Source organism: Ranitomeya imitator, chromosome 6 (assembly GCF_032444005.1).
Source record: "Ranitomeya imitator isolate aRanImi1 chromosome 6, aRanImi1.pri, whole genome shotgun sequence".
NCBI lineage: Eukaryota > Metazoa > Chordata > Amphibia > Anura > Dendrobatidae > Ranitomeya > Ranitomeya imitator.
The window spans coordinates 323154021-323180113 of record NC_091287.1 but is presented as its reverse complement, the minus strand read 5'-3'; positions in this window follow the sequence as shown (position 1 = coordinate 323180113).

The window sequence follows — 26093 nt, the reverse complement described above, 5'->3', positions numbered from 1 at the left end:
TATTCTATGAATTTCTATGTAATTTTATGTCTCAACTAATTGAAGTACGGTGAACTAAGATCCTGCAAAACCTGAAGGAGACATCTGCATGGAAACCCAGCAAGTGCAAAGTTGAAGCTATCTAACAATGCAGGTATAAAAATGCTATTGCATAAATAATCTTAGCACATTTAAGAATAAGGGAATAGATTAAGTACAAGTACAGATTAAGTACAAATATTTAGCAGCCAAGAATAAATGTAGTAGGTTGGGGGTTAGCCATAGTACTGAAATGCTCAAAAATCCCACGAGTAGCATTGTTTACACGACTTCATCAACAATTTTTGTTTTATTGTTTGTGGCTCAGGGTCCCATTTAGGTGCCTGTCACTCTGACAGGAAGAAGAATGCTGCGCTATTCTTCCAATCAAATCTGACAAAAATCTGACAAAATTGCAGATGGAATCTCCTGATTGCAGTGTTATCAGAACCTTATTTTCTGTTTTTTTGCATACTAATTTCTTCCTTTGAGAACACAGTTGGAACTTTTCATCACTAGAGGAACTTGGCTTGAATAGCGCACATGTGAAGCAGCCTTTTTAATAAAATTTTTAGAGAAAAACAACATTTTACCCATAAAATAAATATTTTGAGTTCAGTTCTGCTGGAGGCGAAAGAAGATTTCTCTGATAAGATATGGTACAAAGTTACTTAAGTCCAGTGCAATATTGATTTAAGGAATAAAAATGAAAATTGCAGTAACTTTAACAATATGCAAAGCAAATGAACAAAAGAGAAATCTAAATCAAATCAATATTTGGTATGACCAGCTTATGCGATAAAAATCACATTAATTCTTCTAGGCACACTTGCAAACAGTTTTTTAATGACTTGTTATAAACATTTTGGAGAACTAACCTCAAATCTACTGATGTATGCTTCAAATGTTTTGTGATGACAGTGAGTGGAGACCAACTGCGCCACGAGTCGGGCTTATTCTGAGGGATGTGACTAAGTGACTACCTGGTCCTTACTACCGGGTCCGGATGGCATACACCCACGAGTACTAAGAGAACTAAGTAATGTAATAGATAAACCATTATTTCTTATTTTTAGTGACTCTATAGCAACAGGGTCTGTTCCGCAGGACTGGCGCATAGCAAATGTGGTGCCAATATTCAAAAAGGGCTCTAAAAGTGAACCTGGAAATTATAGGCCAGTAAGTCTAACCTCTATTGTTGGTAAAATATTTGAAGGGTTTCTGAGGGATGTTATTCTGGATTATCTCAATGAGAATAACTGTTTAACTCCATATCAGCATGGGTTTATGAGAAATCGCTCCTGTCAAACCAATCTAATCAGTTTTTATGAAGAGGTAAGCTATAGACTGGACCACGGTGAGTCATTGGACGTGGTATATCTCGATTTTTCCAAAGCGTTTGATACCGTGCCGCACAAGAGGTTGGTACACAAAATGAGAATGCTTGGTCTGGGGGAAAATGTGTGTAAATGGGTTAGTAACTGGCTTAGTGATAGAAAGCAGAGGGTGGTTATAAATGGTATAGTCTCTAACTGGGTCGAAGTGACCAGTGGGGTACCGCAGGGGTCAGTATTGGGACCTGTTCTCTTCAACATATTCATTAATGATCTGGTAGAAGGTTTACACAGTAAAATATCGATATTTGCAGATGATACAAAACTATGTAAAGCAGTTAATACAAGAGAAGATAGTATTCTGCTACAGATGGATCTGGATAAGTTGGAAACTTGGGCTGAAAGGTGGCAGATGAGGTTTAACAATGATAAATGTAAGGTTATACACATGGGAAGAGGGAATCAATATCACCATTACACACTGAACGGGAAACCACTGGGTAAATCTGACAGGAAGAAGGACTTGGGGATCCTAGTTAATGATAAACTTACCTGGAGCAGCCAGTGCCAGGCAGCAGCTGCCAAGGCAAACAGGATCATGGGGTGCATTAAAAGAGGTCTGGATACACATGATGAGAGCATTATACTGCCTCTGTACAAATCCCTAGTTAGACCGCACATGGAGTACTGTGTCCAGTTTTGGGCACCGGTGCTCAGGAAGGATATAATGGAACTAGAGAGAGTACAAAGGAGGGCAACAAAATTAATAAAGGGGATGGGAGAACTACAATACCCAGATAGATTAGCGAAATTAGGATTATTTAGTCTAGAAAAAAGACGACTGAGGGGCGATCTAATAACCATGTATAAGTATATAAGGGGACAATACAAATATCTCGCTGAGGATCTGTTTATACCAAGGAAGGTGACGGGCACAAGGGGGCATTCTTTGCGTCTGGAGGAGAGAAGGTTTTTCCACCAACATAGAAGAGGATTCTTTACTGTTAGGGCAGTGAGAATCTGGAATTGCTTGCCTGAGGAGGTGGTGATGGCGAACTCAGTCGAGGGGTTCAAGAGAGGCCTGGATGTCTTCCTGGAGCAGAACAATATTGTATCATACAATTATTAGGTTCTGTAGAAGGACGTAGATCTGGGTATTTATTATGATGGAATATAGGCTGAACTGGATGGACAAATGTGTTTTTTCGGCCTTACTAACTATGTTACTATGTTACTATGTTACTATGTTACTAGGATAGGCTTGACTAAGAGTGTAGTCACCATGTGATTCTCCGGGGCAGTCCTCAGACCACCAGCAGCAGAGCAAAGGGTCAAAGACAAAGCTTGTAGTACCAAGGGCAAAGACGGAAACAACATAGTCAGACAGTCTGAGGTCATGGTAGGCAGCACAGGATTACAATACAAAGCCAAGGTCAGGAGTGGAGAAGTTAGAAAATATGAGTAAGCTAGCCGTATCGGTAACAGGAGAGCCAAAACAAACATGCACCTAGATGGATTATAAGAGAACAACTGACACTAGGAACCTAAGGTCAGGCAAGGCGCGGAGAGATGAGCTGCCTAATATATCCCCTACTGGCAGGCCAGGGTAGCAGAACTCTGCAGAACACAGTGTGTTCAATTCCTGCAAAGTATGGCCACGCCTCACTATTGCTAAGGGGAAATTATCCAGCAACAGGGGAATGCAGACGTGCAAGATGTGATATAAGAGGCAGTTTTGCGTGATGGTCTGACAATGGGGGAAGCAGAGCAGTGAATGCAGTAAGAAGGACGGTGCTGAAATGCGTGAGCATTACCGGTGTGACATACAGTACTTGAAATCCTCAGTTTCAGTCTACTGCAACACTGAAGATGGAGCACGGGGTTTTAGAAGGGTTATTGACCTGTTAGCCACAACCCACCCCTAGATCTCCAGTATTGACATCAAGACTGGACAATGAACACTCAGTGACAAAATGAAATGTTAAATTAATAAGAATATGAATCATGAACATGGCACAAACATCAATCTACAATTATTTAATGTTAAGCTTAGCCAGAAGGTCTGGGAAAAAAGAGGCAAATCCACTTAAAGGGAACCTGTCACCTGAATTTGGCGGGACAGGTTTGCGGTCATATGGTCGGGGTTTTCGGGTGTTTGATTCACCCTTTCCTTACCCGCTGGCTGCATGCTGGCCACAATATTGGGTTGAAGTTCATGCTGTGTCCTCCGAAGTACACACCTGCGCAAGGCGCAAGATTGCCTTGCGCAGGCATGTACTTCGGAGGACACAGCATGAACTTCAACCCAATATTGCGGCCAGCATGCAGCCAGCGGGTAAGGAAAGGGTGAATCAAACACCTGAAAACCTCGCCCATATGACCGCAAACCTGTCCCGCCAAATTCAGGTGACAGGTTCCCTTTAAATGAGTAAAAGTAGAGCGCATGCAAAAGTGCCTCACTCAGTAGTGTTCTCATACCTAGTGAAATCTAACAACCCATGGCCATTTCTGGAGCACTTCAGCACACTGGGTTTTCATACAGCAATCTTGCCCCCCAAAAAACAAGAAGTGCCATGAATAGCACGAGACAGCAATAATACAACATATTACATTATGTTTGCTTTTCTCCCCCCAACCAAAAAAAAAAGAGACTTTTTTTTCAGTGCATTATATGTACCCTAACATGGTGTCAAGGTGATAAAAAAATATAAGTCTTGCGATAAATAAGTCCTTAAATAGCTATGTTGGGGGAAATTTAAAAAATTTAAGGCATCGATGAGAAAACAAAAAAAACATCGCCATCAGTGATGGAAAAGTAGTTTTTATTCTGTATGCAGTTTCCAGGGCTATGGATATACCAAGCATCAACATGAGAGGGTTTTTACTAAGATTACTTTTTTCAAATAGCAATAAAGTTGTTTTCCAGTATGAAGATAAAATTAGTATGTCTGTTCTGTCGTCTCTAGAGTCATAAGCTGACACGCCGGCATCCTCTCTGCCATATTTATTGCTACAGTGCTTATCCTCTATTCCCACTAGAATCAGTCTCTCGATACAAGCTGCTGCATGGTGGTGACGATACCCAGAGCATATCAAAATCTAGCGTTAGTCTTGTAAACTATAACATAGGGGGAACTATCTGTATAATCTGAACGTATTTCAATTATTAATGATTACTTTGGTGGTTATCTAGATAGCAGATAATAACCATGTATGTTAAAGCAGTGGTTCCAAACCTGCTTGTATGCGTTGGAAATTCATTGGGTATGTCAGAAGTTAAAAATCACAATACAAGCTAACATTAGCCCCAGTATCCAGCAAAGTTCCCCTCTCTGCCTCTACCTCTGTCCCCTCTTCATCATCCTTAAAGGTCTGTCTAGGGAGAACGGAGGTGCTTGGGTCCGATGCTGCTTGTGTTCCCCCTCCACCAATTGTTGCTGCTAAGTTTAACAAGGTAGAATGAGGGTGCTGAAGTTAGTATGCTGTTTTGCAAAGAACAGTTTTGCACTTAGAAACTTGATTCTAATGGCAGTGGGTAGTGGAGAAGAATAGGCGGTCCTGTGGTTTGTGGAATGGTAACATGTCCACTTCCTGTGCTGGCGAAAACCGCAGAGAGGCAAATGCTGGATCCAGGTGGGTGTAGGAGGATATCAATTACTTTGATAATTTTTACAGTTCCAATCCCCTGTCCTGTAAGGCTACTATTGAGGAGATTGTTAAGTAAGGTGGTCACAATATGGTTTGGAATAAGGAATCAGTGTGCATGTTGGATTGTAGCTTTGTTGTTCATAAATTACCTGGGTGGGGAGACCAGAGACACGCAAATGTGGGGGAGCAATGGTCCAAAACTGCTCCTATCCCCAGTCATTCTGACAAAATTTTAATTTAACTGTCATGAGCATTGCATTAGGTGCATTATTTATTATTCTCTTCAGACCCCCCAAATTCAATTTTGGGTTGGGCTTAATGAAGGTTACATGGATATCTTGGAAATCTGTAATTTTTCCCTCATGTTATAAAGATGGGTGATGTGGTCCTCTAACCATTGTGTTTACTATGTTTGGGAGAATACATGAAATGGTTGCCTGCATTATATAGTAATAGTAAAGTAGGTGGCCATTTTTGTATCCCATATATAATTCAAAAGAGTGTTAATTCAAGCTGCCTTTTCATTCAATCACCCATTAATATTTTATACAGCGCCATAAACATGGATACATCCCGGTCCGGCCTATGACATAAAATTATCTGAATCCTCCCTATAAGAATCCCATGCAGTCAATGACTATTACCCAAGTAATTTGCAAACAACAAAGCTAACACCCATAAGGGGAAAAATACACTTGCCAACTCCTCTGGAATGTCCAGAAGTCTTTCAGAGAAAAAAGGAAGACCACCTGGACTCACATGAGACTTGGAAAAGTTTCCTGGTGCAGCTGAACTGCATTTGATGGAACTGTGACATTCGCGCTTTCAGAGACCGGGGCAAGGGCATACAGGAAGCGGTAATAAGTGCAGCCTTACTAAAGGGGCATGGCGAACTCAAAACATCTTGAAACATACATAAGATGGAAAGTGTAAGGGAAACCTATAACATGATGCCCTACTCTCCCTCTGTAATAAAGCATTATAACAGGCAGCTATTTCACTCATTCCAACCATAAGTTTATTGTTGATCTCTTCAATGGTTGATGATCTAAATTCAATTAATGAAAATCAGGAAAGTTTGTGTGTTCAGACAAAAATACAGATGCTGATATTCAGCAATTGTACTGCAATAAAAAAAACATACTTATGGCATTAGGTGGAAGTGTGAACACAGAGCTTTATGGCAGTACATAAAGGCGCTAACAGGTCCACTTTTCTGCTAGGAAAGAATAACATTGTTCATGTGGGAACCTTTATACCTTCAAATAAACACTTGTGGATGCCACCACATTAAATTGAAGGCGCATATGTAGATGTAATAAGGCCCATTGACTTGCACTTGCCTGTGTGTTATATTATAATTCCATACAATTCAAGAGTTGTATGGAGCGATAATATGGCCAAGTGCATGAAACCCAAGGCCGGCTTTTATCCTGAGATCCTGGCCTATGCACAACCTACAATCCTGTCCTTTACAACCTTCATTATGTATACTGCTTGCTTAAAGGTGATTTGGAGCGCCCTCAGACACAGGGCCACGCGTTCTCGGTACCGGGCCTCTCTGGTTCCGTTCTGAAGCTGTCATGGTGGCTATACCCGGTCCGTGACCCTGCTAAGGGGCGTCCAATAAAGGTGGTACAGTCTGTCAGGGATTCGTGACACCACCTGTGGTGTTTGGTCAGGGCGACCGACACGGCTGTGGGGTCCGCTGGGGTGATGGAATGGCAGCTGGATGGTATACCTTCCCACAGGTGAAGTATGTCCCCAGGGCTTCCCAGTAAGGTGGATGGTGATGGTGTGAGGTGCAGTCAATAACGAGGACACAAGGTTACAGTCTCTTTACCTCTTTACTGAAGACTTCAGGATCCGCAATCCAGAGCATGCTTAACAGGGCTATCTGAGACCGGCCGGTCCAATGGGCACTTCCAGAATTCCTTTTGCAGGTGGCAATCGTTGCCTACCAATAGCGCCTGTGTTTTGTAGTGCTACCCTGCTGAGCATTCGGAATAGTCCTCACAACTTCTGCTCTCGTTCGTTCGTTCGTTCTTTCTAATGTGTTCCAGATGTTTCTAGTTCAACGTCCCCCAGGTATGTTATGGCTAGGACGCACCCATATGACGGGAAGGCCTGGAGGTCTTCCGGGACCCTAGAGACGCCCCTCTCCCACTGTTGCCCCCTATGTCTTCGTAGGTGTTTAGGTGAGACAGCCAACCTATAATTAACTGTCCTGCAGAGTTTGAAGTAAGGCGTAGAGTCAGTTACTCCCTCGGTGTTCCGGCCACCGGCTACGCGCCTCAGTTGGATGTTGCCTCGGTCTCACGGCATGACTCCTACTGTTTCTCCTTTGTGCTTGATCTCGTTTCTCACTGTCTCACAATATCCTTCGTTTCGTGTCTCTTTCTTAGGATACCGCTGCGGGGTGTGCAGGCGCGGTTCCGTAACGTTCTGTTCTGGTCGCTAGGTGCCTGCCAGGTTCCCACGCCTGACAGGGACCCCCCTGTGTCTTCTCCCTGCAACACCCCCTGCCACGGGATGTTGCCTGAATCCAACCCAGTCAGCTTCTGACTAACTTTCTATCCAACCCCTAGTTTTACCAGTGTGAGGAGGGGCCCAATAAATAAAGCCTTTTGCTCCCCCTAGTGGCCGGAGTGTGAAGTGTAATGTGTGCTGGTGATACCTGGTCAGTGGAATTCCTTCAGTGCCATCAGACGTACCATCACTCCCCTTGGTGGCAGAGTGTCTTACTGCAATGACCAGATCTCTGGGGCGCTGCAGATTCACAACATTTAAAAAGATCACTTAACAACAAGGAAAGAGAACTTGAAGATCGGTGGGGGGCCAATTGCTTCATTCATTCTGTATGAGACTGTGGGAAATAGCAGATACAGTGAATCGATAAGTGATTATTTCTATTAATCTTGGAAATTAAATCCAACATAAACACTAGACTAACGCCGGCCAATAGCGTTCCACAGTCTAATGTGTATGGGAGTCACCAAATGATGATGTTAAAGGAGAAAAGGATCTTGCATGTCTAATCCAGGACTGATGATCATCACTGAATAGGATAGATCTCCATTCCAGCTTTCATTACCATCTTGATCTGCACCATGAAAATCTTTGAGGTCGGTGGAGTGAAGTCAATGATAAATGTATAACTGGACATCTGGCTCATAGACCAATGTCATGCAAACGTCTTCTGATGGTTTGTGCAGACATGGTTTGGTGCCCTGTGGAATAGTATGTGACATTCAATTTCACTGGATGGATCTGAATGGATCAGTAGTGGAAGTAGAGGATGTGCATGTATTTTTGTTTTTTTACACTCATACTTGATTTTGAATAAATTGAGATTTTTTTGAAAATTTTGTTTCCGATTTCACATAGTTTACATATCATTAATGTGTCTATTGATCTTGTGATTTTCATAATCCCACATCTATTCCTTCTTGGTCTTGCAATTTCATTGCTTGGAAGTGTATAATTGCATACAAAACATTAAAATGCAGAATATGCGCTGTGAGTTTGGATACAATAAATATTTTTTTTTTTACTATTAACTGAAACCAGCCAAGCGAAGAAAATAGCAAAATTGTGTATACATTTTCATAATTGTTTTAAAGTATAATTCTTGCTAAGTTGATTAGTATTGTTCTTGCTAATTATAATTCCAATGTTCTGAAGTATGAATGTCTCAATATTGTTTGTAAATATGGAAAAATCTGGCAAAATTACTACATTTTAGGAACAGCATCATAAATCTTTTTTGTGAGCATCAGTCTAGATAGGGTTGTTGCTTAACTAAACTAATTTTAACAATTATTAGGGTTTGCTTCTTTCTATAAACAGTATCAAGTTCCCTAGGTTTTGTCTAATATTGCTGTAAAGCAGTGAGTGAATTATTTTTTCATCTCAACACATTTTTTGCTTGAGTGGTATCTGCCCCACTTTTCCCACTTCTATGTAATTTCAATGGTCCAACGACCAGTTGGTAACCTTTAAATGCCATGGTAAGACCAAGGTCAGCGATGATACATAACGCTCAGTGTGTATGGACTACCATTGTTCTCAGCAGTGAGAGTCCTATTTACCGAGTACGATGATTTTTTTTGTGCTGCACAAAGGACTATTACACCCAATGAACGAGCGTCTTGCTAGTTTATCACGTGATAGACACACTGTTGACATGGCAAGATAATTCTGAAACAAGCAATTTTAAGAATGCACATTCAGGATTACCTTGCTGTGTAAATGCCTCATATCTCAGCACAATATTGATCCCAACAGGGTCGAAATGTCACTGTGGATGATATTCTCTATGAACAGCAAAAACCTGTAAATCATTGAAATCTCTGTGTACTATGCATCACAATAAATAACTATCACTGTGAAACTGAAAAAGGAAGTGTGCAGTGAATTTCTTGAATTGAGACTTCTGGTCTACCCACACCCCACTCAAGTTTCACTTCCATTATAATATGCAAATTGCCTCTTCTGAGAAAAAGAGGACTTAAACTCTATAGCGCCACCTGTTGGAAGTAGCGACCCTACAAGTCACAATCAACCCTTTAAACGAGTCGTGCAATATGACTTAGGATAAAAGTCAAATCAGTATCTCAATTGGCAGACACGGTGTTTCAGGCTGTTGGCCCTCGTCAGTGCGAAGCATGAGAACTAATTTGGCTAGGTGAGAGGCTCTGGACTGGGGTCTAAGGGGTATCATTTCTCCTTATGGAGAGTGACATACCATCTCTGGCTTGTCAAGGTAAGCCAAATTTGTAACCTAGCCAAATCACCTAGCCAAATTAGTTCTCATGCTTCGCACTGATGAGGGCCAACAGCCCGAAACACTGTGTCTGCGAATTAAGATACTGATTTGGCTTTTATCCTAAGTCATATTGCACGACTCGTTTAAAGGGTTGATTGTGACTTGTAGGATCGCTACTTCCAACAGGTGGCGCTATAGAGTTTAAGTCCTCTTTTTCTCACAAGAGGCAATTTGCATATTATATTTCCCAGAGGAGCATTGCATGGCGAATAAGCCTCCTTACCTTGACAAGCCAGAGATGGTATGTCACTCTCCATAAAGAGAAGCGATACTTCCATTATACAAATTATTAAAAGAAAAAAAAAATTATTCTCACGTACAAACTCTTATATGCAAATATCTTGATGCGTCTATGGCACCAAACCATTCATAATGAAAGGGAAATATCAGCCACTTGTGAACTAGCATGGTTAACAAGGTTTTACGTAGTGCTCAACCGTAGTTATGAACAGATTCTATGCAAAGAAATGTAAAAAAAAATGTGCCACTCACAGTTCGTTTTAAAAATTTGTCCTTTATTCCTTTATATTGGACATACATGTGGCGGGCAGGGGGTGCGAGGAAAGAAGAAGGGACAATGACTTGTCTGGACACTAAGAAGCGTTCAGCATGTATGTCCCATATCAAGGAATAAACAACTAATTTTTAAAAGAACGGTAAGTGCCACATTTTTTCAATTCCTTTGCATTGAATCTTACATGCAAATAGCCTCTTCAGAAGGAATAGGACTTGATCTCTATCCTTACCTAAAGGTACCGTCACACATAGCGACGCTGCAGCGATACCGACAACGATCCGGATCGCTGCAGCGTCGCTGTTTGGTCGCTGGAGAGCTGTCACACAGACAGCTCTCCAGCGACCAACGATCCCGAGGTCCCCGGTAACCAGGGTAAACATCGGGTAACTAAGCGCAGGGCTGCGCTTAGTAACCCGATGTTTACCCTGGTTACCATCCTAAAAAGTAAAAAAACAAACGCTACATACTTACCTACCGCTGTCTGTCCTCGGCGCTCTGCTTCTCTGGTCTGGCTGTGAGCTCCGGGCAGCCAGAAAGTAGAGTGGTGACGTCACCGCTCTGCTTTCCGGCTGACCGACGCTCACAGCCAGAGCAGGAGGAGAGCAGAGCACAGCGCTGGAGGACAGACGGCTGTAGGTAAGTATGTACTGTTTGTTTTTTTACTTTTAGGATGGTAACCAGGGTAAACATCGGGTTACTAAGCGCGGCCCTGCGCTTAGTTACCCGATGTTTACCCTGGTTACCAGCAAAGACATCGCTGAATCGGTGTCACACACGCCGATTCAGCGATGTCTACGGGGAGTCCAGCGACGAAATAAAGTTCTGGCCTTTCTTCCCCGACCAGCGATCTCCCAGCAGGGGCCTGATCGCTGCTGCCTGTCACACTGGACGATATCGCTAGCGAGGACGCTGCAACGTCACGGATCGCTAGCGATATCGTCTAGTGTGACAGTACCTTAATAGATGGAGAAATCCTTAAAGTCAATATTGACCCTAACGAGCTTTGCCACATGACTTAAGATAAGAAGCCAAACCAGAAACTACATCATTTTCAGACACATGCTTTCTGGGTGTTGCCCCTCCTCAGTGCAAAGCAGAAATTTCTGATTTAGCTAGATGAGAGGCCTCTGGCTTGTTAAAGCATCAATATGAACTTTTAGACAAAAAAGGCGTCAGTAGAAATTACTATATCAGCATATATGGCGACTCGTAAAACAGAGAATAATCTAATAGGAGAACTGAGAGTCAAAACTGGCCAAAACAATTCACAAAAGGTTATATTTATTGAAAAAGTACATTACATAAATACAATAGTAATAAACAATGATCAGTAATTATAAAGAACATAGCAACTGCATCCATGAATACATCCAAGTCATCCAGGTGCACAAGACAGGACCAAAATAGGTATAAAAGCAGTGCTTTGAATCATGAATGTCCAAGTAAATACTACCCACACATGAGCACAGCTACCTCAGATGTGTGGCGATCAAACCAAATAACATGTTCCCAATGGTCATACTCCAAGGGTCACCACACATCATAAGTGTACCAATAGTGACATCTAAATAAAGTCAAATGAATAAATTACCCATGTGTGCGAAGGAGTCCTGTCAGGGTCCTGGATCACATACCCCAACGCGCGTTTCGCGTTCGATTGTTGCCGCTTCCTCAGGGGGCGTGGTTTAATAGGGATCTCTATCCGGTTTAAATGGTGTTTGCATCCGATCACATGATCTGATCATAAAAGTCAAGTGCGCAAGCGTGAAACGCCGGACCTTCCCCGCACTGCGCTCCAAGCCTCAGTCCCGGCCGACAGATCCCAGTCACGTGAGCGGGCAGGCACCACGCCCACATCACGCGACCCAGGACCGCTGCCAGGGAGAAGGCGGAACGCCGCCGGTACTGTATGTCTGCGTATATTAATACAAAGTGACAGTGCCTATAAAGTGCGTAAGTAAAACCGTAAGCTGTCCATATGCGTGTACTAAAATAAGTAATATTACAAAAATGCGATAGTGCGCATGCGTGTACCACAAAAGGGAATACTCTATGTATATGTCTCTCAATCCACTGTCCCCATTGGTGAGCCAACTGATATCCCCACTACCAATGCTGGACAGACCTCAAAAAAGTATAAAAGTGCCTAAATGGCAGTCTGACCGATGACAGGCTGCAAGTAAATGTAAAAATGAATACCAATAATAATGTAAAAAAAATGTGTACATTAATCTGTGCAATATCACAAATACAAAATGAAATGATATGTGCATTAATTGCCGGATAAGCACTATAATATCCCCTATATACATAAGGAGCTTGAATTACACATAAACAAAAACAGGCAAACATCAAAATCAGTTAAAATATACAGACACCATAAACAATGAATCTACTGACATGGGGATATATATGAAATATATACACACCACCATTCGCCGATATAGAATTATGCGATCTCATAGGCAAATAGGCCATCTAATATATCCAGCAAATCACCATCTAATAATATATGATGTGTATTATATTTCGAAAATTGTCCATTTCAGATCTTTGGTATTCCTCCATCACAGCTATGGAACTTCTTCCATCTTAGGATCGCTCCGCTTAAACGTCACCAACGTCAGAAGTCATATGGATATGGATGTAAGTATAAGCTCACTAAAAATAATTAAAGAGATACCAAATTAAAATTGATGGTACATGGCGGAGAGAAAAGGAAACCCAACCCAGGGAATATATCCCCTCAGACAGCTACTTCATAAGAAAGAGGAAAATCCATGAGTTTCGTTGAGGCCCATGGGTGCCATGGTACCCAATGTACTAATCCAACGGCATTCTCTCTGGGCTAAAATCCGCCTAACATCACCCCCTCTAATACCACATTGTATATGATCAATTCCCCGTGCCATAAAGGACTTGGGGTCACAGCCGTGATGTAGTTTATAGTGTCGTGGTATGGTCTTGAGTTTCGTCATGTCCGTCTCATCTCTCGCAGCCATAATATTGCGCACATGTTCACGTGTGCGTGTGCCCAAACGACGAGATGTTAGTCCTATATATATTTTAGGGCAACTACATACAGCGTAATAAACCACCTGTGTGGTATTACAAGTTATATGGTAGTTTATGGAGAAAGTCTTTCTCCCATCAACTGAGTCAAAAGTGGCCATACGAGAGATGTTCGGACATGAGATACAGTCACCACAGGGGAAACATCCCCTGGGTGGTCCACCAGATCCAAAATTGTACCTACTCAGCTTAAGGTACCTTCACACATAACGATATTGTTAACGATATCGTTGCTATTTGTGACGTAGCAACGATATCGTTAATAAAATCGTTATGTGTGACAGCGACCAACGATCAGGCCCCTGCTGGGAGATCGTTGGTCGCTGAATAAAGTCCAGAACTTTATTTCGTCGCTGGACTCCTGCTGACATCGCTGGATCGGCGTGTGTGACACCGATCCAGCGATGTCTTCACTGGTAACCAGGGTAAACATCGGGTAACTAAGCGCAGGGCCGCGCTTAGTAACCCGATGTTTACCCTGGTTACCATGCTAAATGTAAAAAAAACCAAACACTAGATACTTACCTACTGCTGTGTGTCCTCCAGCGCTGTGCTCTGCTCTCCTCCTGTACTGGCTGTGAGCCGGAAAGCAGAGCGGTGACGTCACCACTCTGCTTTCCGGCTCACAGCCAGTACAGGAGGAGAGCAGAGAAGCAGAGCGCAGCGCTGGAGGACAGACAGCGGTAGGTAAGTATCTAGTGTTTGTTTTTTTTTACTTTTAGCATGGTAACCAGGGTAAACATCGGGTTACTAAGCGCGGCCCTGCGCTTAGTTACCCGATGTTTACCCTGGTTACCGGCATCGTTGGTCGCTGGAGAGCGGTCTGTGTGACAGCTCTCCAGCGACCAAACAGCGACGCTGCAGCGATCCGGATCGTTGTCGGTATCGCTGCAGCGTCGCTAAGTGTGAAGGGGTCTTTAGGAACATAATGGCTTGACACCAGTAGGTCTTTTAAATTTTTGCTCCTTCTCGCAGTCATCGAAGGATAATCATTAAGGCATTTAGAGAACAATGGGTCACTTCTGAGGATGCCCCAATTCTTTTGGAGACACCTCCTCATAGTGGCCCATTCCCCATTGTAAGTAGAGATAAACCGAACTATGTCATGTTGTTTAGACATTTCCTTGTTTTTTCGATTGCTGTTGTTACTACTTGGACATAGTAGTTCATCCTGTGATGTATATTTGGCTCTTAAATAGCCTTTCCTGATGTTCCTATTACTATATCCCCTTGTTTGGAACCTGGTTCTAAGATCCACTGCCAGGGCTTCAAATTTGGTAGTAGAGGAGCAGATCCGCTTCATCCTGAGATGCTGACCAACTGGGATGGCTTTGATAGTACTATATGGGTGGCCCGAGTCAGCATGCAAGAGTGCATTGACCGACGTGGATTTTCTGTAGACATCTGTCTGCAGGTACCGATCACATCAACCTCAATCTTAATGTCCAGAAAATCCACGTCGGTCTTGCTTGTTTGGTATGTTAATTTGATATTGTATGTATTATCATTGAGTTGTTTCATGAATTCATGCAAAGCATCATCGGGCCCCTGCCATATAATGAACAGGTCATCGATGTATCGCAGCCAGCACTGCACATGGTCTGCGGCCTGCGGCCCCCCCACCAAATATCTCCCTCTCCCAGTAACCTAGGAAGAGATTGGCGAAGGAGGGAGCACAGCCCATGGCAGTGCCGCGCTGCTGTAAATAAAATACATCTTTGAACACAAAAAGTTTTTTGTTAGTATGAACGTCAAAAGTTCAATGACCAGGTCACAAATGGCGCCATCCCAGTTGCTGGCATCCAGGAAGAAGCGGACCGCCTCCAGGCCAACCTCATGTCCAATACAGGTATATAAGGATTGCATATCCGCAGTGACAAGACTCATTTTCTTCCAGTTGAATCCCATTGATCCGACGGAGGACATCCGACGTGTCTCTGGCATAGGAGGGGAGCGACTCAACCAAAGGTTTTAAATAATAATCCACAAACTAACATATGGGATCGCTCAACCCCCCCCATGCCAGAGACTATCGGATGACCCGGTGGGTCAATGGGATTTTTGTGGCTCATAGGGACGAAGTAAAGTGTTGGAACCCTAGGGGATTTTGTGAGTAAGCCGTCCGACACTTGTTTGGGAATAATGCCCCTCTCATGTGCATCTACCAAAATTCCCTCTAATTCACGCAAAAAATGATTAGTTGGATTATGATCCAATTTCTTATATGTTTCCTTATCTCTAAGATGTTTAAATGCCTCCTTTTCATAGAGGGTACTGGGCCAGAGAACCACATTTCCCCCTTGTCTGCTGGTTTTATTACGACATCCTCATAATTTCTGAGCTGTTCAAGAGCTAATCTTTGTTTTGATGTTAAATTGTCATGTCTACGTTTGGTAGATATATTCTGAAATTCTTGTATGACCATCTTCGTAAAAATCTCTACTACTGGACACAGAGACAAGGGGGGAAATGTGGTGGACTTGGGTTTGCAGTCACGTGGGAAGGTACTCACTGTATTAGATGTCTGTTCGTCCAGGAGATCCTCCAGTGCCATCAATGCCTCCCTCTCAATATCATCATTAGTTAACTCATGGCCACCTTTCTCAAATAATTTCTTAAGAATTAATTTCCTTGAGAAGAGGTGTAAATCCTTGGTGGCTGTAAAAAGATCAAATTTGTTAGTGGGGGAGAAGGTAAGACCCCTTCATAAAACATCCAGTTGATCATCAGAGAGAACATGGTGGGAAAGATTAATTACCTCCAAGCCCTTTTTGTCCTTTTTGTTGGGTTGATTGTTAGATGGATTATAATGGAGGTTTTACGTTTCCCAGCTTTTCTCTCTCTATTGAAGCCAGAATTTCATAAATCGTAAAATCTAGGTTGTATCTTGTTTGATTCCTCACTGGATGCTATAGATACCGTGGAGGCAGATCTGGCACGGGAGGATCCCCTCGACCGATTTCCCCTCCTATTCCATCTGTACATGGTATTGGATTGTTGATTACTCATGTCACGTTGGAATTTCCTAGATTTGTTTTCACAAATGACCTTTTCCCACTTGCTGAATTTGTTCTCTAATTCTGTATTGAACTTGGCCAAGGTTTCACTGGGTAGATCTTGCTTAAATTTAACTTGCAACTCTTCAATATTTCTATCCAAGATCTCCAAGTTACTTTGATTGTTCTGAACCAGAAGTTCCATGAAACCTCTAGAACACCCTGTAGCCAGCTCCTCCCATTTCTGTTTAAAAGTGGCGTCATCTATCTCAAAGGAAGGGAAAACTTGAATCGTAAGTCCCCTCGGTTATAAGACCTTTTTGCTAGATATTTATTAAGAAATGCCCGATTCCACCAGGTTCTTAGCCGCTTATTAAGGAGGTATTTGAGCTGTCTGAAAGTTTCCTGTTTGTCTCTACCATTACCTATCAGGGATGTACCAGGATCGTCACAGAACACATCATTAAGCTGTGTCAGCCACGTCTGTTCACAGGCTTTATAATCCATATTGGAACTGACTTTAGTTGCTGTAAAAAAATACAGAAATAAGCATATAGACAAAAAAGGCGTCAGTAGAAATTACTATATCAGCATATATGGCGACTTGTAAAACAGAGAATAATCTAATAGGAGAACCGAGAGTCAAAACTGGCCAAAACAATTCACAAAAGGTTATATTTATTGAAAAAGTACATTACATAAATACAATAATAATAAACAATGATCAGTAATTATAAAGAACATAGCAACTGCATCCATGAATACATCCAAGTCATCCAGGTGCACAAGACAGGACCAAAATAGGTATAAAAAGCAGTGTTTTGAATCATGAGTGTCCAAGTAAGTACTACCCACACAGCTACCTCAGATGTGTGGCGATCAAACCAATAACATATGGGCAGCACTGGTTAGCACTGCAGCCTTGCAGCGCTGGGGTCCTGGGTTCTAATCCCACCCAGGACAACATCTGCAAAGAGTTTGTATGTTCTCTCCGTGTTTGTGTGGGTTTCCTCCGGGTACTCCGGTTTCCTCCCACATTCCAAAGACATACTGTTAGGGATTCTAGATTGTGAGCCCCATTGGGGACAGTGATGATAATGTGTGCAAAACTGTAAAGCGTTGCGGAATATGTTAGCGCTATATAAAAAATAAAAATAAAATGTTCCCAATGGTCATACTCCAAGGGTCACCACACATCATAAGTGTACCAATAGTGACATCTAAATAAAGTCAAATGAATAAATTACCCATGTGTGCGAAGGAGTCCTGTCAGGGACTCGTTTCGCGTTCGATTGTTGCCGCTTCCTCAGGGGGCGTGGTTTAATAGGGATCTCTATCCGGTTTAAATGGTGTTTGCATCCGATCCATCCATCTCATAGGCAAATAGGCCATCTAATATATCCAGCAAATCACCATTCAATAATATATGATGTGTATTATATTTCGAAAATTGTCCATTTCAGATCTTTGGTATTCCTCCATCACAGCTATGGAACTTCTTCCATCTTAGGATCGCTCCACCTAAACGTCACCAACGTCAGAAGTCATATGGATATGGATGTAAGTATAAGCTCACTAAAAATAATTAAAAGAGATACCAAATTAAAACTGATGGTACATGGCAGAGAGAAAAAAAGATTAATGTACACATTTTTTTTACATTATTATTGGTATTCATTTTAACATTCACTTGCAGCCTGTCATCGGTCAGACTGCCATTTAGGCACTATTATACTTTTTTGAGGTCTGTCCAGCATTGGTAGTGGGGATATCAGTTGGCTCACCAATGGGGACAGAGGATTGAGAGACATATACATAGAGTATTCCCTTTTGTGGTACACGCATGCGCACTATCGCATTTTTGTAATATTACTTATTTTAGTACACGCATATGGACAGCTTACGGTTTTACTTACGCACTTTATAGGCACTGTCACTTTGTATTAATATACGCAGGCATACAGTACCGGCGGTGTTCCGCCTTCTCCCTGGCAGCGGTCCTGGGTCGCGTGATGTGGGCGTGGCGCCTGCCCGCTCACGTGACTGGGATCTGTCGGCCGGGACTGAGGCTTGGAGCGCAGTGCGGGGAAGGTCCGGCGTTTCACGCTTGCGCACTTGACTTTTATGATCAGATCATGTGATCGGATGCAAACACCATTTAAAACGAATAGAGATCCCTATTAAACCACGCCCCCTGAGGAAGCGGCAACAATTGAATGCGAAACGCGCGTTAGGGTACGTGATCCAGGACCCTGACAGGACTCCTTCGCACACATGGGTAATTTATTCATTTGACTTTATTTAGATGTCACTATTGGTACACTTATGATGTGTGGTGACCCTTGGAGTATGACCATTGGGAACATGTTATTTGGTTTGATCGCCACACATCTGAGGTAGCTGTGCTCATGTGTGGGTAATACTTACTTGGACACTCCTGATTCAAAGCACTGCTTTTATACCTATTTTGGTCCTGTCTTGTGCACCTGGATGACTCGATGTATTCATGGATGCAGTTGCTATGTTCTTTATAATTACTGATCATTGTTTATTACTATTGTATTTATGTAATGTACTTTTTCAATAAATATAACCTTTTATGAATTGTTTTGGCCAGTTTTGACTATCGGTTCCCCTATTAGATTATAATATGAACTTTTAGGATTGCTTTATCCAATAGGTGAAGCCAGAGATCAAGTCCTCTTTCTCCTGAAGAGATTATTTGTATATTTAAATTCCCAAAGGAGCATTGTATGGCCTACAAGTCTACGTATGCCAGCTTGGCACACTCCACAATGAGAAACATTGCACCTTAAGGTACCTTCACACTGAACAACATTACAACGATAATGATAGCGATCCGTGACGTTGCAGCGTCCTGGATAGCGATATCGTTGTGTTTGACACGCAGCAGTGATCAGGATCCAGCTGTGCCATCGCTGGTCGGAGCTAGAAGTCCGGAACTTTATTTCGTCGCTGGATCACCCGCTGACATCGCTGGATCGGCGTGTGTAATGCCGACCCAGCGATGTGTTCACTGGTAACCAGGGTAAACATCGGGTTACTAAGTGCAGGGCCGCGCTTAGTAACCCGATGTTTACCCTGGTTACCATTGTAAATGTAAAAAAAAAACACTACATACTTACATTCCGGTGTCTGTCACGTCCCTCGCCGTCAGCTTCCCGCACTGACTGTGAGCGCCCCAAAACAGGGTGCCTGAAAATGAAGTTTGTGGCTTGGATTCTTATCTTAAGTCATGTTGAAAGGCTCACTAAAGGGTCAACCTTGACTTTTAGGCCGGCTTCACACACAGCGTATGAAAATACGGTCCGTATATTACGGCCATAATACGCTGAAAAGTCCCGAAAATAGTGGTCCGTAGCTCCTCCGTAGGCAGGGTGTGTCAGCGTTTTCTGCGCATGGCATCCTCCGTATGTAATCCGTATGTCAGCCGTAATGCGTGTTTTTATCGCAGGCTTGCAAAACCGACATACGGCTATACAAGGGATCCATGTGTTAAAAATAAAAAAAAACATATATACTGTCTCTCTCTCTCATATATATATATATATATATATATATGTATATATGTCTGGGAGACACATATATGTATATACAGTGGGGCAAAAAAGTATTTAGTCAGTCAGCAATAGTGCAAGTTCCACCACTTAAAAAGATGAGAGGCGTCTGTAATTTACATCATAGGTAGACCTCAACTATGGGAGACAAACTGAGAAAAAAAATACAGAAAATCACATTGTCTGTTTTTTTAACATTTTATTTGCATATTATGGTGGAAAATAAGTATTTGGTCAGAAACAAAATTTCATCTCAATACTTTGTAATATATCCTTTGTTGGCAATGACAGAGGTCAAACGTTTTCTGTAAGTCTTCACAAGGTTGCCACACACTGTTGTTGGTATGTTGGCCCATTCCTCCATGCAGATCTCCTCTAGAGCAGTGATGTTTTTGGCTTTTCGCTTGGCAACACGGACTTTCAACTCCCTCCAAAGGTTTTCTATAGGGTTGAGATCTGGAGACTGGCTAGGCCACTCCAGGACCTTGAAATGCTTCTTACGAAGCCACTCCTTTGTTGCCCTGGCAGTGTGCTTTGGATGTTGAAAGACCCAGCCACGTTTCATCTTCAATGCCCTTGCTGATGGAAGGAGGTTTGCACTCAAAATCTCACGATACATGGTCCCATTCATTCTTTCATGTACCCGGATCAGTCGTCCTGGCCCCTTTGCAGAGAAACAGCCCCAAAGCATGATGTTTCCACCACCATGCTTTACAGTAGGTATGGTGTTTGATGGATGCAACTCAGTATTCGTTTTCCTCCAAACACGACAAGTTGTGTTTCTACCAAACAGTTCCAGTTTGGTTTCATCAGACCATAGGACATTCTCACAAAACTCCTCTGGATCATCCAAATGCTCTCTAGCAAACTTCAGACGGGCCCGGACATGTACTGGCTTAAGCAGTGGGACACGTCTGGCACTGCAGGATCTGAGTCCATGGTGGCGTAGTGTGTTACTTATGGTAGTACTTATTACATTGGTCCCAGCTCTCTGCAGTTCATTCACTAGGTCCCCCCGCGTGGTTCTGGGATTTTTGCTCACCATTCTTGTGATCATTCTGACCCCACGGGGTGGGATTTTGCGTGGAGCCCCAGATCGAGGGAGATTATCAGTGGTCTTGTATGTCTTCCATTTTCTAATTATTGCTCCCACTGTTGATTTCTTCACTCCAAGCTGGTTGGCTATTGCAGATTCAGTCTTCCCAGCCTGGTGCAGGGCTACAATTTTGTTTCTGGTGTCCTTTGACAGCTCTTTGGTCTTCACCATAGTGGAGTTTGGAGTCAGACTGTTTGAGGGTGTGCACAGGTGTCTTTTTATACTGATAACAAGTTTAAACAGGTGCCATTACTACAGGTAATGAGTGGAGGAAAGAGGAGACTCTTAAAGAAGAAGTTACAGGTCTGTGAGAGCCAGAAATCTTGATTGTTTGTTTCTGACCAAATACTTATTTTCCACCATAATATGCAAATAAATTGTTAAAAAAACAGACAATGTGATTTTCTGGATTTTTTTTTCTCAGTTTGTCTCCCATAGTTGAGGTCTACCTATGATGTAAATTACGGACGCCTCTCATCTTTTTAAGTGGTGGAACTTGCACTATTGCTGACTGACTAAATACTTTTTTGCCCCACTGTATATTATTACTTCATACAGCGCGAGATAGCAGAAAGCCGGTAATTCAATTACCGGCTTTTGCTTTCTCCTTCCTAAACCCGACATGATATGAGACCTGGTTTACATACAGTAAACCATCTCATATCCCCATTTTTTTTGCATATTCTACACTACTAATGTTATTAGTGTGTATATGCAAAATTTGGCTGTTCTAGCTATTAAATTAAAGGGTTAAATCACGGAAAAAATTGGCGTGGGCTCCCGCACAATTTTCTCCGCCAAAGTAGTAAAGCCAGTGACTGAGGGCAGATATTAATAGCCTGGAGAGGGTCCACGGTTATTGGCCCCCCCTGGCTAAAAACATCTGCCCCCAGCCACCCCAGAAAAGGCACATCTGGAAGATGCGCCTATTCTGGCACTTGGCCACTCTCTTCCCATTCCCGTGTAGCGGTGGGATATGGGGTAATGAAGGGTTAATGTCACCTTGCTATTGTAAGGTGACATTAAGCCTAATTAATAATGGAGAGGCGTCAATTATGACACCTATCCATTATTAATCCAATACTAGTAAAGGGTTAAAAAAAAACACACACATTATTAAAAAATAATTTATTGAAAAAATCACAAAGGCTGTTGTATTAATTTATTCTACTCTCAATCCACTCACTGAAGACCCTCGATCTGTAAATTAAAAAAAAATAATAAACCAACAATATACATACCTTCAGAAGATCTGTAAGGTCCAACGATGTAGATCCATCTGAAGGGGTTAAAATATTTTGCAGACACGAGCTCCGCTAATGCAGGCTGCTCATGTCTGCAATACCCCGGCGAATGAAGCTAAATATAGGTCAATGACCTATATTTAGCTTCATTTGCGGTGAGGCGCCCTCTGCTGGCTGTTCCTAGATCGTGGGAACTTACCTAGAAAGCTCCCTTGCTCGAGTTCATATGAGGATAAACAGCAGAGGGTGCCCTCTTATGATCTCGAGCAAGGGAGCCAAGTTCCAGAATAGGCGCATCTTCCAGATGTGCCTGTTCTGGGGTGGCTGGGGGCAGATGTTTTTAGCCAGGGGGGGGCAATAACCATGGACCCTCTCCAGGCTATTAATATCTGCCCTCAGTCACTGGCTTTACTACTCTGGCGGAGAAAATTGCGCGGGAGCCCACGCCAATTTTTTCCGCCATTTAACCCCTTATTTTACTATCTAGAACAACCAAATTTTGCATATACACACTAATAACATTAGTAGTGTGGAATATGCAAAAAAAATGGTGATATGAGATGGTTTACTGTATGTAAACCAGGTCTCATATCATGTCGGGTTTAGGAAGGAGAAAGCAAAAGCCGGTAATTGAATTACCGGCTTTTCTCTCTAACAGCGCTGCGTATTCCTCGCAAGTCACACTGCTGGTCCGTGTGTAATCCGTAATTTTGGGGCTTCCATTGACTTTCATTGATGTTTTATTTGCGCAATACGGTGACAAACGCAGCATGCTGCGATTTTCTACGGCCGTAGAAAGCCGTATAATACTGATCAGTTTAATACGGCAGATAGGAGCAGGGGCATAGAGAATAATTGTGCCCTATTTTTTGCGAGTTTTACGGACGTAGTTTCTGCGCTCTTACATCCGTAAAACTCGCAAGTGTGACGCCGGCCTTAGGATTAGTACGTCCAATAGGTGACACCATAGATCCTCCATCCTATTATTTCTGAACTGTGACATAATTGTATACTTTATCAATATATGTTGATATCACTATCTTATTCCTATTATGTAACATCACTTTTTTCATTAGTGTTGTGAAATGCTGCATAATTGCAGGTATACATTAGCATAATTATGGGAGGGATATTGGGGTGGTGGGCGGGGATCTGGAGATCTTTGACCTTATTATATATACACAGTAACCGATATAAAAACCATCCCCTTCCTTGACATAATATTTTATTAGTCAAACTATTTAATTACTGGAGCTTTTAGATTTTTTAAGCTTCATAAATTATTTTACTTAGCACAGAAATCCCTCTAGTTGCAATACTAATTCCTTCAGGAGTAACCATTGTAAGTTGAAACATTGTAACTTGAGACCATAACTCTATGAAACGTTAGCAATTGGTTCCAAAAACCTCAAAATATCAACTCAAAGTGAAAAAAGTAAAGATTACAGAATTATAAGCAGATGACTAACAGATATTAATTAAGCCGTTATATGCAAAAATTGGAAAGTTCTGCTTAAGCTTTGCGATGAGAACATGATGTTCATCCCTGTTCAGTGTGGTACACAATATATGAGAAGAACTTCATTGAGCTGCCCTAATCTATTTTTCAAAGTATTAGCTCATCTACAAACAAAAAAAATAAAATAAAAAATCTTGAAAATTTCACACTGGCTAACAGGCAAAATATTGGACTCATACATTGTGTTCTTTTCTGTAGCAACATGGACATAAAAACTACCAAATTGGCTCTGACCCTATTAACTTGTATGCAAGCATTTTCTGGGCATGCTCTGTTCTGGGTAAAGGTTATTGTGCAGGCGGGGTAGAAGGTGAGCAGTATTTGTTACATACTCTGATTTGTTAATCTCAAGTTATCTACTAGGTGGAGGGGTGTTATTTGTAATTGTAATTCTGTCAGTGATAATAATGAGTATGATGCATAGAGGCCAGTGTGATAATTGTAAAATGTCTGAATGGTTGAATATAGATGGGGAAAAAATATCAAACATTTTAAAAAGTTGCATTTAAAAAACTGCATTATTTAAACAATATGTATTTTCTGATAACATATTCCCTTAAGGGTTTTTGGACAAAATTTGGTGCCTCGAAGATTGGCAATTTTTTCTTCACTCTTTACGAAGAAGAAGTATATTTTAGACAGTTTTTTCATATCTTTATTGGAAGTTTTTTTCTCTAAATAGTAGCGAAAGATTAGTTTTCAATACTTCTGAACTAGGACTGGATCTAAAGATAAAAGACCTGGCATGATGCCAATAATCTGAGATAATCTGAGACATTTCCATGGTCACCAGGGAAGAGAAATAGTGGTGAAGTGTGGATCCCAAGTTCTTTCTCCTGTTGTCAAACATCTGAAGTCTCATGCAATCATGAGCAGATGTGAAGAACTAGTGATGATGAATATAATGGCCCTCATTCTTGTATTACACGACTCATCAATAAAAGGTAATGGCACCAAAGATCAGATTGCGGACTTTTATGTGGGACGGATACATTTATCCTATTGAAACCTGAAATTTACACGAATTTTTTTTCTATCATTCCGTACTTTGTCAGACTTTTCCTCACATGAGATCTAAGGCACTGATTCATTAAACTGTTTTTCATAAGAATATACAAATACTCTGTTAGATGTAGCAAAATAAAAAAAAAATTGTGCAACACGTAGTTGGCCAAAATGCTTTAACTTTAAGTGTTTTCATACCAGTTGCTAAAAGTGGGCAGAGCTTAAAGGGGTTAACCAGTCCTACATTACAAGTCTGCAGTCACTGTATGTGACTGCAGACTTGTGAATCCTCACAATGCGCACACTGCGCACTGTGAGTTTTCTCCAGTGTCAGGAGTGACGGTCATGTGACCGCAAGTGTGCGATATGCATACTCCCAGACACATTCCAACTAGATGGGCATAGCCTAACTCAATGCACATGTATTGAGCAAGGCCAGAAAATGTGCACCCGGCTATTAGGCCGGAGTCACACTCAGCGTAGGGAAATACGGTCTGTATTTTACATGCGCAATACACAGAAATGTTCCCAAAATAGTGATCCGTATGTCATCCGTAGGCAGGGTGTGTCAGCGTATTTTACGCATGTCATGCTCCGTATGTAATCCGTATGGCATCCATACAGCGAGATTTTCTCGCCGGCTTGCAAAACGGACATACAATGGATCCATGGGCTCAAATATTCATGAAAACATATATACAGTCTATATATATGTGTCAGTGAGTGGCTTGAAAAAGGATTGGAAATCCGAAACGTTGCCACGCCGTCCAGGCATTAAAGCCCACTTTTTTCTATTATTTTTTTTGTGTGCTGTTTTCCTTTTTTCTCATATTATTGGAACCATTTGAATATTGGTTTGGAGAGCTTTGCACCGCAAGTTTGGTAATATGATGCTGTTCTAATTTTTTCTCTCTCTCTCTCTCTATATATATATTTATATTTAATACAGTGCTATATAGCTTAAAAGCCGGTAATTCAATTACCGGCTTTTGCTATCTCCTTCTCAAACCCGACAGGATTTGAGACATGGTTTACATACAGTAAACCATCTCATATCCCTTATTTTTGTACATATTCCTCACTAATAATGTTCCAAGTGTCTGTGTGCAAAATTTTGGAGCTCTAGCTGTTAAAATAAAGGGTTAAATCATGGAAAAAATTAGCGTGGGCTCCCGCGCAATTTTCTCCGCCAGAGTGGGAAAGCCATTGACTGAGGGCAGATATTAACCCCTTCATGA